The sequence below is a fragment of the Oryx dammah genome, unplaced genomic scaffold, assembly GCF_014754425.2.
Source record: "Oryx dammah isolate SB20612 unplaced genomic scaffold, SCBI_Odam_1.1 HiC_scaffold_4, whole genome shotgun sequence".
NCBI classification, from domain to species: Eukaryota; Metazoa; Chordata; class Mammalia; order Artiodactyla; family Bovidae; genus Oryx; species Oryx dammah.
This window is the reverse complement of record NW_024070188.1, coordinates 14,866,046-14,887,678: the sequence shown is the minus strand read 5'-3', so window position 1 is coordinate 14,887,678 and position 21,633 is coordinate 14,866,046. Positions and strand designations below refer to the sequence as shown.

Here is a 21,633-nt window from a genome sequence, read left to right as displayed (position 1 = left end):
ACAAAAAAAAACAGCACTTCTTTTTTTTTTTTTTCCCTCTCTCTGTCTTAATGAGAGATATAGTGAACTACTTCCTTTCCCAAAGTATGTTATATTAATCAATATTTCTGATAGTTTTTGTAGGGTTTTAAATTTTAACTCCATTCCTTTCTTTTTTTTTTTTTAATTTGAGTCCTGGCTTCTTAAATTCTATCACCATGAGGTCACATAGCATGCCTCATGCTTGAGAGGATCTTATTGGATCACTTCATAGTTCATTAAGTGAACCACATTTTAAATGCTTCAGCTGAGAATAAAAACCACCATGAGATGCTGCAAAGCTGTTCTGTAAGTTTAGCATAGCTACCCAGGTCTCTGGTTAGCCATAAAATCATTAACTGTGACCGGGTTGTTAGTAATGATAACATCTCTGATAACATACATCAGCCCAAAGATGTTCAGTTTATTTTGCCCTATGCATCTCATAGAAGAATCACTATTTAAGAGTTATTTTCTTGAGAGAGTACCACTCAAGGTGTGCCTTGCATCTTCAACCTAGGTATGCTGAGTGATGGTCTACCATCTCTAGTGACCAGCATTATGAGTTGATGCGATTGTAGAATTTCTCTCCTGGAATAAACCTTGCAGACATTCTCTCCCTCTCTCTTTTAGCTCCCCCCACTTGGCCACTGCAATGGACCCCATCCCATCTCAGTGTGCAATCAATCTATACTACTAAAATTCCCCCAGTCAACATCTTGTATCTTTCTAATTATTTGAAAGTCTAAGATTTTCTTTTCCTTTCCAGATATTTTCAACTTTGTGGATTCAGTGATCAATTTATACAGCAAGTTGAAAATTTAAGAAAATCTACATAAGACTGTTTAGATCTTTTCCAATGTTTACATTTTGAATTTTATATCTTAAAATTTTAAGGCAACAGTTTGAGGAATGTTACTTACTATTTAATAGATTAAAAACTGCCAATAGTAGGCCTCTCTTTGACAAAATTTACATGTGCAAAAGAAACCAAATATTCCCTTGTTAACAGAAGGCCAAGGAATCATGGGCAGGTTTTGCTGAAAAAATTGCAAAATTAAAACTCCTGAGGAAATTTATTAAAACTTCAAGAAATTGTACTGTCAAGAACTAGTTAATTATAAACATAATTGAATTTCTGAATTTTGGGGAAAAAAAAAGCATTTATATGCAATGTTTGTACCTTGATTAACTTGGCAGTTGAGTGCATGGTTTCCTCCCAAAAGCAGAGATCATTTTTTTTGCTTAAAATAGATTGAACTGCTGTATGAATTCATGCCACAGTCCACAATGCTAATCAGTTTTGAAGAAGATGAAATTGTATTTTTAACTTGGCTGTGAAATACAATTTCTTTGCTCAACTTTATTCTCTTAAATAATACTGATTTCTGAGGCTACTTCCCTGGACCCCAGCCTTCTTCTCCATACATAAATTAGCCACTCCAACAACAGCCACAACCCATGCTACTGTGGAGGTAAAGTGTTTTTTCTTTCCATTTTTATTGGCATGTAATTGATTTGCAATGGGTGAGTTTCAGGTGTTCAGCAAAATGAATCAATTATATATCTATATATATCCACACATTTTCCCATATAGGTCATTACAGAGGACTGAGTAGGGTTCCCTTTGTGATACAGTAGATCCATATAGGTTATCTGTTTTATATATAGCAGTCAGTATATCAGTATATTTCAATCCCAATTTACTCACGCCCTCTTTAATGTCTTTCTTTTTACCCTCTGGTAACTGTAAGTTTGTTTTCTACATCTATAACTCTGTTTCTGTTTTGTAGATAGGTTCATTTGTACCCTTTTTTTCGATTCAACATAGGAGCAAACACATGATATTTGTCTTTCTCTGTCTGCCTTAATTCACTCGGTATGACAGGATCAAGGTATTCATGTTGCTGCAAATGACATTATTTCAATTCTTTTTTCTGGCTAAGTAATATTCCACTGTTTCTATGTACCACTAAATTTTTATCCTTTCCTCTGTTGATGGACATCTAAGTTGCTTCCATGTCCTGGCTATTGTAAATATTGCTGCAGTGGACACTGGGTTGCATGTATATTTTTGAATTATGATTTTCTCTGGATACATGACCAGGAATGGGATTGTTGGATCATACAATAGCTCCATTTTTATTTTAAGTAACCTCCATACTGTTCTCCATAGTGACTTTACCAATTTACATTCCAACCTACAGTGTAGGAAGGTTTCCTGTTCTCGATAACTTCTCCAGCATTTATTATTTGTAGACCTCTTAATCATGATGTGAGGTGATAATTCATTGTAGTTTTGATTGGAATTTCACTCTACTGATAACTTACTTGCCATCTGCTTTGTTTCAGAATAGTTTAAAATTCTTCATACACATTTTCTCTTAGTACGTAGAGTGTCTGTGTGAGGTTCTTTTATTATTTATATTTTACAAATTAAATAACCAAAGGCTAGATATCTTAATTTGCCTGCCTAAGGTACACATTGAAACAAGTATTTGAATCCAGGTCTGTGATCTGTCAAATGCCCAGTGCTTTTATCAGTTAAATGACACAGCTAGGCTTTCCACATGCCTATCAAAATGACATATCTGCACATTCTGGTGCAGTTTGTCATCATAAAATGTGACCAATTAGGGGCTTTTCTCTTAACATTCCCACTTCAATGTGCAACTTTTAAAACATGGTATTAAAGTGAGTTGCCTTGATTTTTTTTCAGAGCTTAATTCCTACCTCCCTCACTTTCAGTTCAGTTTAGTGACTCAGTCGTGCCTGACTCTTTGTGACCTCATGAACTGCAGCACGCCAGGCCTCCCTGTCCATCACCAACTCCCGGAGGCCACCCAAACCCATGTCCATTGAGTCGGTGATGCCATCCAACCATCTCATCCTCTGTCGTCCCCTTCTCCTCCCGCCCTCAATCTTTCCCAGCATCAGGGTCTTTTCAAATGAGTCAGCTTTTTGCATCAGGTGACCAAAGTATTGGAGTTTCAACTTCAACATCCGTTCTTCCAATGAACACCCAGGACTGATCTCCTTTAGAGTGGACTGGTTGGATCTCCTCGCAGTCCAAGGGACTCTCAAGAGTCTTCCTCAACACCACAGTTCAAAAGCATTAATTCTTCGGTGCTCAGCTTTCTTCATAGTCCAACTCTCACATCCATACATGACCATTGGAAAAACTATAGCCTTGACTAGATGGACCTTTGTTGGCAAAGTAACGTCTCTGCTTTTCAATATGCTATCTAGGTTGGTCATAACTTTCCTTCCAAGGAGCAAGCGTCTTTTAATTTTATGGCTGCAGTCACCATCCGCAGTGATTTTGGAGCCCAGAAAAATAAAGCCAGCTACTGTTTCCCCGTCTGTTTGTCATGAATGATGGGATTGGATGCCATGATCTTGGTTTTCTGAATGTTGAGCCAACTTTTTCACTCTCCTCTTTCACTTTCATCAAGAGGCTCGTTAGTTCTTCTTCACTTTCTGCCATAAGAGTGGTATCATCTGCATATCTGAGGTTATTGATATTTCTCCCAGCAATCTTGATTCCAGCTTGTGCTTCCTCCAGCCCACTTTCTCATGATGTACTCTGCATATAGGTTAAATAAGCAGGATGACAATATACAGCCTTGATGTACTCATTTGGCTATTTGGAACCAGTCTGTTGTTCCATGTCCAGTCCTAACTGTTGCTTCCTGAGAGGCAGGTCAGGTGGTCTGGTATGCCCACCTCTTTCAGAATTTTCCACAGTTTATTGTGATCCACACAGTCAAAGGCTTTGGCATCCTGGAGGTAAATACTTTTTGGCATTTGAATAATAAAATTCTCTGAATTTTTTTTTTGTCTTATGTGTTTTTCATCTTGAAGTTCAGTTTAAATAGTCAGTTTTGAAAATATAAGAATTTTTTTAAGACTTCATGAGTGTTTTCTAGAGTAATGAATTCATCTTGGTCACCTTATACCTAATGTTATCTTTTTTGTAAAAAGGGTATTTTAGTAAAATGGATCATCTTACAGATGATAATGGATAATCTTATAGAAAGGATAAAGACTTTAGATCAATATCACTGTAAGAATGTCTATATGGAGGCGACTGGAAACTAGTAGAGACATTACATCTAGATACTTTGTAGAAACAATGTTCAATGGAAGCTGTTAAAATATGTTATTAGTGGACTTTTTTTGTTAGTGAACTTGAATGGTCTAGCTGATATAGCAGATAGGCATATTATTGCTTATTCAGCCATTCTCTTTGATGCTGTTATTCACCTCAGCTTGAAATAATATCAGTACTTTGCGTGATCTCTCTATTCCTCTTAATATTCAAATAAAAGGCAGTGGGAAGCAGAGAGGGTTTTGTTGTTTTTTTTCCCTGAGATCTTGTGAAGTACACATCTGTACCTAGGCTGTCTATACTTACTCTGTGTTTCCAAATGCCAGTGTGAAAACAGATCACTCACTCTTGGTGAAGGAGCAATATCATTCCTGCCAAAATTAGTCTGTATTATATAATTGCTCAATCCCTTTTGCATATTAATATTAGAGTTTTGAAACTTTTATTGGGTCCATTCTCTTGGCATCATTTCTCCCTATGTAAGTTATCTAGAGTTGGCAATCAGGGAAAACTTTCCCTGGTATTCTAACTTTTGTGTGTTTGCATCTTGAGAATAGGCTAAAATGGAAGTAACATAAAAACTAAGTTTTCTGTGCCAACTACTGTATGTTTTCAGGAAATGATTTGGTATATAGTACATTGATATATAAAGTCAGTATTTAATTTTTGAAGGGAAATAAAAGCCAACATAAAAACAGGAATCCTGTATTGGCTCTTAAATGAATTAATGAATTGTGTATTCATTCAGCCAGTATTTGTTGAGCACCTACTATATTCTGGATAGAGTTTAAGTCCTAAAGACAAAGCTTTAAAAAAAAAGTCTTTTCCCTCATAGGCTTAACATCTACTCTGAATTATTTTATGTCATTTCAATTTATATAACATAAATGTCCCATATTACATTTCTTGAAAGTGAAAGTCGCTCAGTCATGTCCAACTCTTTGTGACCCCATGGACTATAGAGTCCATTGAATTCTTCAGCCAGAATACTGGAGTGGGTAGCCTTTTCCTTCTCCAGGGAATCTTCCCAACCCAGGGATTGAACCCAGGTCTCCTGCATTGAAGGCAGATTCTTTACCAGCTGAGCCACAGGGGAAGTGCAAGAATACTGGAATGGGTAGCCTATCCCTTATCCAGGGGATCTTCCCAACCCAGGAATTGAACCTGGGTCTCCTGCAATACAGGCGGGTTCTTTACCAACTGATCTATCAGGGAAGCCCAATTACCTTTCTTAATAATTCAATATTATACACCGTGAACACTATCCTCTAAAATCATCAGCAATTTTCTCTTCTAAAAATAACAAAAAATGCAAGTTTTATACTCACTTAACTTACATTTTCTATGAAATTTTGAATCCTAAAAGGATTTTTTTTTAATTGAGAAACAACTGATATACAACATTATTTTCTGATGTACAACAGTAATTTGTCATTTGGATAAGTTGTGAAATGACATAAAATTTATTTTAAAAAGAAGATATTTTTAGATTTTTTTCTGTACAAGCATGTATTTTGTATGCCTTTGCTGAGAAATTAATAACTCCCCCCCCATTTTATACCTTTAATTACATCATCTAGGTTTGCATGAGATCGGAAGATAATTGAACACATGTAAAATCTAATCATTTCATGATCATGCTCTTTAACTGTGTAGCTATAAATTCTACCCAATTCTAGTGGGTTTTGACATTTTTGACCATTTATTTATTTTTGAAATGAAGAAAAAGGAAGATAAATGACAAGTTATTCTCTTCTTTCCCAATTACAAACAGGGGTTAGAAAAGCCAAGTTCAGTCAGCTAAAGATGAGTTATCTACAAATGAGCCTACTTGGAAACAGATTAGCAATTTAAATGACTAAGTTAATAAGATCCAATTATGGCTAATTTGCCTCTCCCTTCTTTCTCTTGCCCTCCCACAGGCTTCAGAGGGTGAGTGCCTTGCATGAGTTCCTGGAAGCAGTGGGGAGGTTTGTAGGGCAGGCACATTCTTAAGGGAAACACAGTCACATTTATTACACCTGCTGTAGGCATATGGGTTCTGCTGCCCATACATGTAAACGTGTACATCTGTAAATTTTTAGTTAAAATATATATGTGTATAAACACATGTGTGTATAGTTGTGTATATGTATCATGTAAAGTGTGTATTTGTTTAATGTATAGTGTGTATATATTTGTATTATATAATGTGTGTATGTAATATAGCCTGCGTGTGAGTGTACGTAAACACACAACTATGTGCCAAACAGTGCTGTGATTGCTTGCTCTCCTGTCTCACCTCTCTGACTTACCTTTCCCTAAAGACTCCTTCAAGTCACACTTTTCCCAGTTTGTTGACGTCTTGCTCTGGGCCTTGCTTTTTTTTTTTTTTAAATGTACTTTTGTTCATTTTTATGTCAACGTATATAGCTCTGAAATGTTAACTCATTAATGTTAATAATATATCATTGTTATGTTATTTAAGACTGTTGGTGTTATAAGTAAAAATATACTTGAAAGAGTTTGAGATTCTAGAGATTTTTCTCATTATTGCAGGATAGATTAACTTTACATTTTTCTTAGCTCTGCTAAAATACAAATAACATTCTGCCAAGCACTGTAGGGCTCAAAGAAGACGCTTACGTTTATATCACAGTGTTGAAACTGAAAAGTTACAGGATGTAACGGCAAATAGTTGAAGGATATGGGCTGGGCATTACTGGAAAAAAACTGAAGAAATGTATTTTCTAAAGTTTAGAAGCAACCTCTAGTAATAAAGTTCCAGAAGGGACAAGGAGAGGAAGACATTGATACAAAAAAAAAAGCCATCTGAAGTGATTAGAGATACGATAGAACACAGTATAAATCCTTAAAAATTGTTAGGAAATAAAGTGTCATATTAAAAAACAAAAATGGGATTATGATATGTAGTTAGTGTTGTTTGTTTTTAATGGGGTAGTGATGATTTGGTAATGAGAGAAACTATGTCCAGGATTCACATGCTGGCTACTTTTGTGATCAGAAGAGAGTGTCCAGTTTTATTATTTTCTCCCCCTGGTGGCTCAGTGGTAAAGAATCTGCAGGCACTGGGGACGCAGTTGCAATCCCTGGGTCGGGAAGATCGCCTGGAGAAAGGGAATGGCTACCAACTCCAGTATTCTTGCCTGGGAAGTTCCATAGACAGAGGAGCCTGGTGGGCTACAGTCCATGGGGTCTCAAATAGTCAGACACAACTGAGTGACTAACATACATGAATACATCATTTGCTTTAGTCAGTAGGTTATATTCCCCTGACTCATGAATTAATATATCATTTAATATGTATATTAAATCAAGTCTATTAGGTAAGCCCTCAAAAAGATTAGTAGCTATGATAGTTTATACATGTAGCTCACTTACATTTTACCATTATTGAGTAACTTTTATAAAATGACGTGTAATGAGTTAGAATACACAGAGTGAATTGTAGAAAACACATCTGTACGTGGGCATCTCCCATTGCTGGGTTGCATAGTTAAAACAAGTCCTCTTGTGCTGGAGAGTGAATCTTTTAAAAACAAGAAAGGGGGAAAATTAAGCATTTAACAAACTAATGCAAGGAGATCTATGAAATAACATATGGACTTGTTTAATATATACTCACTGACTTATTTCCATACTTAAATGAGCAGTATTAAAAAAAGGCTTTAAGATGATCAGTTGTTTATGTGATATTATACAGGATTATCAGACAATAACTATGAATTTTTTTTTTAATTACAACTCTGCCATTTTAGTAGAGTGCTTTTCCTAACTAAATCACTCACGTATGTTTTATGATTTATTTGCTATCCATTTTCAAAATAGCCTGTGCTCAGAATAAGCCGTCTTGAATCCATGTGTATAGTAGATTTAGCATACAGGAACATGGGTTTTGCTTTAACTAATCCAAGGGCAATTTCTTGGTAGGGATTTTGTTCCTAACTTACCAACACCTGTTTTTCTCTCTCTATCTCTTCTCTTTGTTTTTGAGGTGAAGGGTTTGAGGTAATCTTTTTTTTTTTACCCCTTACTTCTTCACAGATCCTGTGAAGTATTGATTTGATGGAACATGTAACAGATGTGATTGGAGATTCAGATCTGTGATCCATGAGTGTCTGCTCTTGTCCCAACCCAGCATACAGCTCTGTGGCAGCAGAGTGAGGTCACACTGCAGAGAACCCTCTCCCCAGGTTCTCAGCAGCAAAGTCTAGATAAGAAGCAACATGCATATGAAACAAAACAAAATGAAAAACCAAGAAAGACTGAATAGCCTAAATCAGTGTTATCTCTTTTTCATTTTATAAAACTTTTTTGGTTTTATTTGTTTTTAAGGGCAGTCCTTCAAACACATTGTTAATTGGGAAAACAATGCCTTCATGTCTGGGTTTCTCTAACATTCTAGTAGCCATTTAGTGGATCCTAGGGAAGTTTATTTCTATAGCAGTTGGTAGGCTGCTCCCTATAACTCCTTACCAAGATTACCATTGTTCTTCAGTTCCCTTTCCCTTTATAATTAGAAAACTGTGATGATTACCAGCTTCTCCAGTGGCTCAGCACTAAAAAATTCACCTGTCAAGCAGAAAAATCAGGTTTGATCCCTGGTCTGGGAAGCTCCCCTGGAGAAGGAAATGGCAACCCACTCCAATATTCTTGCCTGGAAAATCCCATGGACAGAGGAGCCTGGCAGGCTACAGCCCATGGGGCCGCAAACAGTTGGACACGACTTAGTGACTAAACAACAAGAACGTTTACCTACATGTACAAAGTGCATCTCATCTGTGAATAATCATTTGGAGAAAGCCTGTAAAGGAAGAGAAAGTCTAGGGTATCTATCCCAGTACTCCCCTCTCCTGTTTGTAGCAGGCACTCATCTTTAGTCACTGCCTTCTTTTCCCCCTTGAACCCTACAGGCAGGGTTCAGTTGTTCTTGACCTTGTGTTCAGACAGTCACTACTCATCACTGTTGCCAGCATTCATAAAAAGCTGTTCCATATTCCTTTTCTGTAAACATGTTAAATGTCCTCATTCTAAAACGAAGCTAAGCCAAACCCTGAGTCCTCTTGCACTTTGGTTACTCTCTGTTAATCTCTTCCTTCCTTAGCTCAACTGCTTCAAAGAGGGTCTACACTAGCTTTCCCAGCTTGCTCACCCCGCTCTCCCTGCTCAGGCCCGTGTGGCCCACCTTCTGGGCCCCAGTGGCCCCAGGATCACTGTGCTGTAGGCCTCAGGCCATTCTGAGGCTGCCCTGCCAGTCATCTTTTCTAGTTGTTGTCTGTCCAGTTATCTTCTGCATTTATTCATCAGGCTCTCTCCCTCGGCTCCCTCCTGCTGTCCCTTCATTCCTCTTCCAGTTTGTCTTCTGATAACTCCTGAGCCGCCCTCTCCTTAAAAAGTTGTTTCTTTAGGAGGGCTTTGACCCCTTGTAGGTGTCCCATTCTACAGGTCTGTCAGTCTCTCAGTGTTTTTATTATCAGTCAGAGTTTGAAGACTCAGATCTCTAGCCCCTAACTTAGCCTCCTCTCTGATCTTTAGTTTTGTGGATCAAAGTCTGTGGTGGCCATCTTCTCAGATAACCCGCGAGGAAGCCCTATGACATTGCTGCCTCCTCTAGTCTGCCTTTCGGAGAACTCCATCCTCATGCAGTCGAGCCTGGTCTGTGGGGCACAGGCATTGTCCAGCACTCTCACACACCTTCACCTTGGCTGAGTCAGCTGTTCAGTTTTAGGTGAGCTCCAAACAGTTCTTCATTCTGTTCCCGGTGTATAACCCCCTAACTAGTCTCTTAACATCTCATTCTATTTCTCTTAGGCTTCTTCCTTACTTTATTTGAGATATGTTCCTTAATGAACATATCTCAAATGAAAACTCAACCATGATGTTTACCTAATTGATATCTTTAAATGCCTCCCCAATACCTATAAAATAAAGGCCAGTCTTCTTTAGTTCAGTTCAGTTAAGTTGCTCAGTCGTGTGCGACTCTTTGTGACCCCATGAATTGCAGCACACCAGGCCTCCCTGTCCATCACCAACTCCCGGAGTTCACTCAGACTCACGTCCATCAAGTCAGTGATGCCATCCAGCCATCTCATCCTCTGTCGTCCCCTTCTCCTCCTGCCCCCAATCCCTCCCCACATCAGAGTCTTTTCCAATCAGTCAACTCTTCTCATGAGGTGGCCAAAGTACTGGAGTTTCAGCTTTAGCATCATTCCTTCCAAAGAAATCCCAGGGCTGATCGCCTTCAGAATGGACTGGTTGGATCTCCTTGCAGTCCAAGGGACTCTCAAGAGTCTTCTCCAACACCACAGTTCAAAAGCATCAATTCTTCATAGCCTAGAACAGCTATGATCCAATTTGTACCTACCTATATTTTTCAGTCTTAGGCTATGATGGCCCTGGAAGATGTGGTGGTCTCTGCACAAATCATAGGGTTTCATGAATTTGTATCTTTACACTTAGCACTCTCTACAATGCACTCTCCTGTTTTACCAATTTAACTTAGTTATTCCAGGATTCCATATATGCCTCCTCAGCTCTATGAAGCCTTCTCTGAGGTCTCAGTATAGCCTAAAATCCTCTTCTTTAAACATCCGTGGCACTTTTTTTTTTTTTTTCTCACAGTAAGTTGCATCATACTCATATAGAACTAAAGCTGCCAATTTCAGAATCTAACCCCAAATGAGGTGAGAAATAGGACCTGACCTGACTCACCCAGTGTTCAAGAAATGGAGAGTGAGAGTTAGTACATGGAGTCACAGTAAGCAACACCAGTTTGGAATGGCCAGTTCTTCATTCATCTTTTTCAAAGTTGTAGATAAAAATTTAGATTAAATTCAGGAAACATTTGTTGGTATATGCTGTGTGCCAGATCTAGATGCTTTTAGATACACTGTCATATTTGAAACCTTAGAAAAGCAAAATCAATCTTTGTTAAAAGATAGATTTTTATATTAAAGTAGAATTGATCAAACATGCAGGCAAATAGAGATTCTTTAAAATCTTCTGTCTTTCCATCCTTTTAATAGTTTAATAGTAGGAGGCTGCCCGACTATCCAGTTGCATTTCGCAAAACTTGTTTTTGTTGCTTTCTTGGGTCTTACTCCGTGGTTCTCAGTGTTGAATGCACAATCATTAGGACAGTGATGGTGTACAAGATGTACACTGCATTCGTGGACGATTTAAGGAAATTAAAGGATAATTTTGTCTTTGTGTACCGAATGTGCTTTCTTTAGGAACTGATCTCACTTGAGGTGGGATGCCAACTAAAATATAGCTTTTGCTCACTGAGAAGGCTAGCTTTGGGGCAGACAACTTCACACACATTTTACAGTATGTTCCTAGAGTCTGTGAACTTAGTCTCACATAGTTCTGTACCCTGACAGGCAGTCTAGTACCTAGAATGAATTATGGGCTTGGTAAATCTTGGTTCAACAGAACTAGAGGTCAATGCTATTAGGACTCCAAGTGGAGAAGAGCCCCCTTTGCCGTTTTCTAGATTGTTAACCACACAATAATTCATGCACTGTTTCAAGTTGGGTGGTCTTATTTCTCAAGAGGAACCAGCCATGTTCTCCAGCGTATGTGATGACAGCTAACAGAGGGAGGGCCAGGACGAAAAGAAGCAGCACTTTTACAATCTTTCAGAAGAAAGCAAAAACAAACAATGAAGCTGAGCTATGGCTGAGGGTCATGGTGGAGATGTGGGAAGCTGTGGATGAAATCCATCCACAGAAAGTAACAAAGACTCTTGAAGTACAAGCATAATGTCAAATATTTAGAATCCTAGGGGACGAGTGTGACTATACTGATACATATGTTTCAGTACAACAGGAAATAGCCAGGAGTTAATCATTCCACTGTGATCTTCACTAATTTGTCTAAACAGAATGCTGGTGCCATCTTTTTAAGGATATTTTAGGAAGAGATTGATTATGTGCCTCTTGAGTTCTAAAACTTCATCTACTGAAAGTCTTATCTTTCCATATAACTTTCGGTTAGGTTAGGTGTTGTCATTTTCACTATTTGATAAAGTAGGCAGGTAGGTAGATAAATCATTCATTTTGGAATCTTCAGTAAAAATCTAGGGCGAAAGGCACTGTTTATTAAATTTAAAGATGGGGACTACACATCAATATAATTGGAGTACTAGTGGAATAATATTTTAATATCATTTGATTTTCTCAATTAAAAATAATAAAAGTATATAAAATAATAGAACACTCAAAATCAAGGCAAGATTTTTTTTTTTCCTGAAACACATCAATTTATTCATTGCTAGTCTTTCATTGTATTGTCATGGCTGCAAACCAATGAAGGTTACACAGCCATAGTATAACAATATTTCCTTTCAGGTAATGATTTTTTGCCTAGTGCCCTATTTTCGTATATAATACTTTGTGTTAGTTTGTACTCTAGAAAAGGAAATCAATAAAATGCCATTGATTAACAACACCCAGCCTACGTGTTTTAGTAAACTGAACCACTTTGCCTATTGCTGGCATGATAGATCCACTTTAATAGAAGATGCTTAGCTGAAGGAAAGCAGGTGTGTCTCTTTTATCAAAAATGGAGAGAATAAAGAGGAAAGTGATTAACAATACAAAAAGTTAAAAAGAAAAATTGGAAGTCATTTGAGGCATTAGTCATTTACCAGTATGCAGGAGCAGCTTATTGTCTGGTTTCAGGGACTTGAAAAAGGTTGGAGATGAGTGTTCTATGATGCAGAGTTAAATGCATTGCATTAATGCCTTAAAATAACTTCAGTGATTATGTTAAAAACCAGTTAAGGTTTAAAAATCTGTTAGAACATATCTCAGTAAGGATTATTTTGCACTTGTCATGTTAGTTATAACACTTAAAAGGTATTTAAAATAAATTAATGATATACAAGCAGGTGGAAGAAAGCCAACCATTGTGTTTTAAGCAGCTGCTTATTCCGAGCCCTTGGACATCAATTGAATCATAGTTATAAATGTACTTCCTAACTAGCATCCAGTGTAAAATAATCTGAGAATTGGTTAACAAAGGTTAAATCACATTGGGACATTGAAAGGAAAACTGATGAACAGATTGTTAATGGCTGATTCTATTCTCACTAAGAGGACATCATCCCATCAAAAGAAAGAAAGGCCTTTGCATTATTAAAAGCCTGTTCTGTAATACTGTTGGGAATTTGGTTGGGTCATGAATACTGGCAGGTTGTCAGGGAAACAGGAATAAAGCAACTGAATGCATAGTCTTCTTGCAGAAATGGCTTTAGCATTGCCACTTTTGATTGCCTAATAGCCATTGTGGAATTTCTAAAAGCAGCATTAATGGAGAAGAACATATTTTTCTAGTTTAATTACATATGCCTCTTTTGATATAGCAGGAATACTCTTTACCTACAGAAATATTTGTATTACGCTGTGATCTAAAAGGAAATTTTTTTTTTCCACAAAGTTTGAAATTTGCGTTTTGATAATTCACACCACTGTGTTACTTACTCGTTTGTGATAATGGTATTACTGAGCTATTTTGTGTGGTGATTTGATTTTTCTAGCAGTTGTTTGAGGGTTTGTATTAAAGTCTGCCACAGTCACATCCTCAGGGCTCCTTTTTCTAATCACTGCTTTTTTAAAAAGCATCCTGGGAGAGTTCATATCCAATGTATTGTCTCTGAGAAAAGTCAACTTTCTGATGAAATGATTGGATCCCCGGTAGGGCAGAAACATGAAGATGAACACCTTGTAATGCATTATCACAAATACTTATGATTCACATCCATAGAAATTAAAAAAAAAAAAGAAATTGGGCCTCTCCTGCAAGCGACTCTAATACAACCTAAAATGAGAGAGTGCTGTGAAATGGTTGTTCACACATTAGGATTTGCTCTTTCCCAAACCACACCAATATTCTGACCATGAACAGTTAAATGTTTAAATTATGGGTCTAAGAGCAATGCACAGGAGCTCAGAAAGCCTTGATGTTACATTAGAGCATGTCTTGTAGATACAGCAAATTAGTCTTGAATACCTTTTTCTTCAGCTCGCTTAAGCAGTCCTTTGATATTTCTAATCCTTGTAGAATAAAAGTGTGATTTTCATTTTCTCTTGGCATTCAGGACCCTGCATCAGTGCCCCACAAAATCATTCCCAGCTCTTCTATAGTTTCCCTGTACCTTATTTCTTCAGATAAGTATGCTCCTCTTTTCTAGCCACCCCACTAATGTGATTCTGTGCAAGTTGCTTCATAGATAGAGCAACTGGGATACTCTATCTATGACTTGGTTTAAATAATAGTGGCCAATACCCAAAAGTGCTTTAACAACTTTGCTGGTGTTTCTGTTACCCTTCTATTCAGACCCTGCCATACTTTAAGTAACTAGTAGAACATTTTATTTAACATTGTGTACCAGAAATTCAATTCTATATTTTTGATGGTATTTATCAAGATTGGAAACTCACTGTACTTTAGTGTTTCTTGTGAATTGCAAATAATGGGGTCCCCTTGTGATAGCATAGAGGACAGGCCAAGAAGCCCAAGACAATCTGTCAACCGCGAGTTTTTGATGGTATACGAGAGGGAAAATAACAAGCGTGCTAGAAATGGGTTTTGAGAAGCACACCCTTGTAATGATATAAAAGAGCTTAGAATTACTTAGTAGTGAAAGAATAAATAATGGTTATTGTCTCTTCCTTAAGATTGATATTATGCAGATACTGTGTAATTAGGAATTCTCTATTATGTCTCAGCCCACATGTTATATCCATAATATCATTGATCCATTAACCACAAAACCCACATTGTATCTGGCAGGCAGGACTTTCCTCGAGGCTAGATCTTCAGGTAGGAAATCTCTTTGAGTATAGATGTTGCAAACATGATCTTAACTTTACCTGTTTTCCTCCTGTTTATGAACTTGCATGGCCTTCGAGTTACATATTTTGGTTTGAAACACACATTTTCCCATTAGACTCAACTAACAATATTTTCACTTGTTTCCCTCTCCTCCCCTCCTTGCTAAGGTTTAAGGGAGACTGGTTGTAGATTCTCCTAGTTACCAGTCCCGCTGCAACTTCTCTACAGTCTAGTCCAAATATTTTTATCCTATATTTGTTTAAAAGTGAAAATAGGGCATTTATGTCCAGCCTAAGGGGATAGTTTCTTTAGAATGAAGAACCTTTTTGACTCTGAGTATAACAGATCCTTATCTTTTATTGCAGGAACTAAATGAGCAGTTCATCAGCTAATCTCTTTCTTATACATCTATTTTGGTTCCTTTACAAACAAAATATTTTACAAGGTCAACAGTGGTAAAAGGAATTCCTGACCTTGCCTGTTTTTGAAAGACTGGGGAGTTAAACTACACCCCATAGCAATCAGGCGTCAGAATAATTTCTTTTTACTTCTAAAGTGTGAATGTGGGTTTTTTTTTTTTTTTAAACTGCTAATGAAAGCATTACAAAGATTAGCTTTTGAAGTGGTAAGCAGCTTTCATTTATTTTCCTTCTGGTATTCCCTCTGCCTCCAGCTAAAATTTAGAACCTTAAAAATGCTACTCTTCAGTGTTAAGTTCAGTTGATGTTCTATCAAAGTGCATTTGGATTATCAAAGTTTCATTCTTATCTTGCAGCTCAGTATTCCTGAGAGAATCCTCGTCAGGTTAGAATTGACAAGCCTATGTCTGGTCCTTTCAAACCAGAATGTGCTCCCTTCCCTACCATGGGCCCTTGTACCTGGACTGGTTAACTCTTCTCCTGCCATGCAGGACAAGAGGCATCCACACTGGGATGATAAAGGGAGGCTGTGTTCACTTCCAAAAAGCACAAGAGCCACTTCGGCCCTTGATGCAGTGGAAGAGAATCACACAGAAATGACCAGCAGGGAGAGATACAGGATGACATGAGGAGATTCACAAAACTCAGGATATTGGGAGTCTTTTTTCAGTATTACACTATTGCCTAAAGAAGGAGGCTTAAATTTTAAAAATTATTTCTGATATGGAAAATTCTGGAGGTTTTTCTAGTAATCTGTATGGATGTGAGAGTTGGACCATAAAGAAGGTTGAGTACAGAAGAATTGATGCTTTCAAAATGTGGTACAAGAGAAGACTCTCCAGAGTCCCTTGGACAGCACAGAGATCAAACCAGTCAATCCTAAAGGAAATCAACCCTGAATATTCATTGGAAGGACTGAAGTTGAAGTGCTAATACTTTGGCCACCTGATACAAAGAACTGACTCATTGGAAAAAACCTTGATGCTGGGAAAGGTTAAGGGCAGGAAGAGAAGGGGACAACAGAGGATGAGATTGTTGGATGGCATCACTGACTCAATGGACACGAGTTTGAGCAAACTCTGTGAGATAGTGAAGGACAGGGAAGCCTGGTGTGCTGTAGTCCAAGGGGTCACAAATAGTCAGGCACAACTGAGTGACTGAACAATAAAACATTCCAGTGACAATTTCAGTTAATAGTTCGTCTTGTCTTTGATGTCAAAAGTTAACACCAGTGAATTTTGCTTTCATATGTTTCACAGATGTCATTTTTTCTTCAAATCCCCATAGTTATTGGCTCCTAAAAATTTGTGTACTTTGGAATTTCTTAGACGTTATCTCCTGAAAATTGAGACACATTAAATTTAATCATGGAGTGAAATCAGATTAAACCAATGTTATCTCCTGCATGCACCAAACAGCATTTTGAGGCAGAGTTGGAAACTGCATGATTTTACTTAAAGACCTTAAAGATTTGTTGATCCTTGGATGTCTCACTATAGTGACATTTATCCAAAGATAAGAATAGCAGACTGGATTTTGAAATTCTGTAATTTTCTGGGGTTATGGTAAGATGGGTAAATACCTGGAGAGTGATGGGAGCAAAAAGCAGATGTAATGTCTAACAGCAGTAGTAGTACAGCAGAGGGAAGCAACTGCATGAGCCCTATGTTCAACGAGCATGGCAGCATATGAAAGGTCCATTATTGGGTAGAAGTTAGAAGGGGCACAGGATCATAGGATGTACTTTAAAGCAGAGCTGTTTTGTAAAAGGCAGGGTCATATGATTTCTGAGCTGTCTGGTGAGCCTGAGACTTGGAGTGTGTCCCCTGAAGGAACAAGAATCACTTGTGTTATTGAACTGAGGACAGCAAAAATGAAGTTTTAAGAGATCCCTTCTTTTTATGATCCTGAAATCAACCAAGCTTACCACAAATTTTGCATTAATTAAATGTGGCTGAAATATGAAACATGGTGGGTACTGAAATAGATGACAGTTCAGCTGTCTGAGAAGTTTCATTTTTACCTGGTTTTTAGTCCTAGGCTAGTTTCCACCTGGAACTGACCAGGATACTTAAACTGTATACTCTCAAAAGGAAATATGAGACTCAAGAATGATGGATCTAAGTATTGGAAAATTTAATTACTTTATATTTTATACTACAAGATTTGAGGTAAAATCACTGGTGGATCCAGAATCCAGATTTTTAGCAAAATATATTGAAAGTGAATTTTCTGCTCTCTCTCCTCCCTCTCTCCTCCTCTGTACAACACACACACACGTACATGCACACATGTACACACGCACTCACTCTATGAATCCCATTCATAGTGCCTATTCCATAGGTGGCTTGGATGAGGTCAGATTCAGAGGCAATTTCTCTTGATATATAACTTTAATGAAATGCACCCAGGAAGTTTCATTTTGATGGGTAGGATACATAAAATCTTGGCACTTTTATTTAGGACTGTGTACACATTGATACTTTCCAGTTTCATCAAAAACAAATTTAACAGAAGAGTTCAATATTTTATAAGTTGTTGCACTTAGAATCCAGGGTGTTTAACTGGCGCTGTCTTCCTTCCCTCAGGAGATTGCTGACAGCTCTGACAAATTTAAATCAAAGTCTCTTTCAGACAAGTTTTCATGGTGCTGCATAATAGTTGGGGGCTTTTCTGTTCTCCTAAAAGTGTTTCTTATACAAAAAGGACACTCGTAAGTTTTTAAACATCTATTAATGTTGAGTATGTATTGATGCATGTTTATTTTTAAAATATATACAAGGTTGCTAAATATGATCAATAAAATAAAAAATACTTTGAAATGCCAGTGCATGGAGATACCTCTGTAGACAGGCCTATATGTAGGTTCTATTGCAGCATAGGTTCTTACTGTTTTTATTATTGTGGCTTTATAATACTATCTAGTATGTGATAAGGTGTTATGTGGTCAATATGTTCACCTGTATGTATGTATATTTATATTATGTGTCTTCATAATATTGGGCATTTGTTCAACTGTTCTTCCACATCTTAATTGACTAGATACATTTTTTGAGCTAATCCAATGTATGTTCTGTTTGGCGTTGCTATCATTGATATATTTTCTGGTTTTGCTTATAGTCAATCATTCATTTACTTGTTTATTCAACTGACCTCCTTTGAGCATCCTCCAGAAAGCAAGCATGCAATTCTAGAGAAGAGAATGTAATGGGAATGTTTCCTGTTGGTCACAAGGCATGACTCTGGCTTTTGCTTTGAGATACACATATATACATCTCCAGGCTTAGCTTTCTGTCCGACACATATGCAATAGCACATATGTGTTTACGATCTAGATTAACTATGCATTTATTCCTACAGTAAAAGAAGTTTGTTCTCTTTATCAGGACCTATCTGGGGCTAATATGTCATTTATTAACAGATTTCCTAATGGAGGGTCATCCCTGAAAGTCTTAAATGAACCTCACTTGATCATGTTTTATTATTCTTGAAATATATAATTATATTTGCTATTTTATGTTTCATTAATATTCATAAGGGTGATTTTTTATAGTTTTCTAATTTCTAACTCTCTGCTTTTATATTTATTATGTATTCCTTCTGTTTTCCTAAAGTTCATTTCATAGTTCTTCCAAAATTTCCAAGTTGAATACATTATGCAGTTATTTTAATCATTATTTAATAAATGTGTTTAAGGCTATGAATTTTCTTCTGTATACTGCTTTAGTTATATCTCATAGGTTTTGTATGTAGTGTTTTCTTGATTTCCTCTTTGTCAGAATTAACTCAGACATAACTTATATTGTAGATATAGTCTTTGCTTTTATTGATTTCTGATTTATCATTACTATTATTCTTATTTAGTAAATATATGCTACTATAATATTTACCATTATCAAACTCTGTGCTAAGCTTTGCTTGATGATATCATCGACTGCTCCTCAGACATCTGTGATACAGCTGTTTTCAGACAGAGATTCTGGGGCTCCTTCTATGGCATTTGTGGTTAAGCACATGGATCTGTCATAGCTAAACTTACCAGAAACAAATTAATTAACATCATTAATTTCAATGTTCTCATCTCTAAAAAGGATATGAAATTTGTACTTAATGAGATGAAAATCAAATGATATAATGCAAGTAAATGTCATAGAAACTATTACTATTAACATTATTATTATTACATTTGTCTAAGATCAAAGAGGCAGTGAGTGGCTGTGAGGATCAGAGCCTGATTCTAATGTTCAAGGCCTTACACTCCATTCCTAATGGATACTATTTCCAGTTGGCTATTTTGTGTACCTTAATTCATTTGGATAGTTCACAAATTGGGAGATGAATTTGTAATTGCACATTAACAGGCTACATTTCAGGAAGCCATATGAATATATTTTTGATTGAACTATTGAGTATAGTTTATTGTTGTTTCAGTAACTATTGAGCCTTCATTTGCCTTTGAATCGACAGTCTAATCATCACTCTTGTCAATATTAACAACTGTGAATGGCTTATGCTTTTAATGGTAATTATCTGCATACCATCTCATACCGTTGTTAAGAGTACCACTGCCTTATGGGCATAGAAACTGAAACAATAAAGGAAACTTCTGCCTTTTAAAAACGTGTTGGATAAGCAGAAACTGAAAACTTAAGGCAAGATTGAGTTTGCTCAACCCAAATGCAAATACTTACATTTTGTTAATTTTATTATATTGATGTTCTTTTGGATTTTTTATCATTGAACATTTTAGCACTGCTTTCCTGCTTTGAAATGCAAATATTATTTCTAATAGATTAGTCTCATACCAGCTTAAATTAAGAAGGATGTTATTATAGTTCAGAGGTTGAAATTCCCTGTATTTGTGACTTGAGTTTGTTTATTTTATTGTTTTGCAAAAAAAAAAAAAAATTACACTGAGTCATATAAAATAACATTTTTGTTGCTGTTAATAAAGGAGAAATGTTGGCTCTCTGTCTATGCAGAGAATGAATAAAAAAAAGGGAAAGAGAACAGCATGTAAATATATTCATCACTTTCACAGTCTTCCAAATTGAGATAAACATCAAGTCACTGAAGTTTAATATATGAAATGTAAGTGTGTGTGTGTATATATATTCATTTATTTTGTAAAACAATTTTTATCTGATATGTAAGTATTCATTGATATAATTCCCCAAAGTCCAATTTGTTTTCTGAATATTGACTCTCTTTTTTGTTGATTGCTTAAATCATTTTTGAGGTGTCCATGTTTTTCCTCACTTGGACAAACAGGGAAAATATATATTCTTGCTATTTCTCAATTCTAAATAAGTTGGACTGAATGAAATTTTTGTTTTCACTAGGCAAATGCTATTTGGAAATTCCACCATGGTAATGGAGGGGACAGCTTTGATTATATCGGATTTAGCAGCACAGTGGTAAAGAGCCTTTGGTAAAGTGGTGAAGTGCCTGCCTGAGATGCAAGTTCCTTCCCTGGGTTGGGGAAATCGCCTGGAGGAGGAAATGGGAACTCGCTCCAGTCTTGCCTGGAGAATCCCAGGGACAGAGGAACCTCACAGGCTATGGTCTATGGGGTTGCAGGGAGTCTGACATGACTGAGCACACGCACTTCTAGGGAAAGCTTGGGTCCTCTTGTGGCTTAATTGGGCCAGCATATGTGTTAGATGAAACAGAAAGGCACTTCACTTGTCCCCCAGTATGTGATTGTGCCCTTCCTTACGAGCTTGAAAGCAGAGAGGTTGACCCCAGAGTTGGAAGCCAGGATAGAGAGGAGCATATTCAGAGAAACGTGCAAGGTGGCATTCGGCAGAGATATTGATACCTCTTCTGATTGGTCGTATGGTTCCTAAGGTTCTGACACATATGACAACAGAGCCACGCTGATGGGTGGCCCGGCTGTTTGCTGCTCAGGGCTCCCAAACCTCACGGTATCAGTTAGAAAATGTAAGCTCGGTTAACGTATAGTTCTTCATTTTACTCTTTACATAACTTGAGAAATGAAAATTAGTTTCAATATTCACTCCATTCACGTAGACGAAAACCAAAATCCACACACCCATCTCTGAAGTATATTTACAGCCTGTCTGTCTAATGGTGCAAAACACAGGCTCTGTACTAATTCTGAACGTTATAGCACACAAGCAACTGAATTTGGCAGTTTAAGCCCACAGAGCTGTTATGCATGGTGTAGAGCTAGTTAACAGGAATAAATTCTATATGCTATTTTCTAAATTTTTAAGTTCTTAA

At 37.0% G+C, this 21,633-nt stretch overlaps 1 protein-coding gene across 2 annotated transcripts in view; it reads left to right on the top strand.

Annotated features, from left to right (window-relative positions):
• Positions 1–21,633, top strand: part of NKAIN2 (sodium/potassium transporting ATPase interacting 2) — a 1,197,954-nt gene that overhangs the window by 255,683 nt on the left and 920,638 nt on the right. The gene's annotated exons all lie outside the window — the stretch shown is intronic.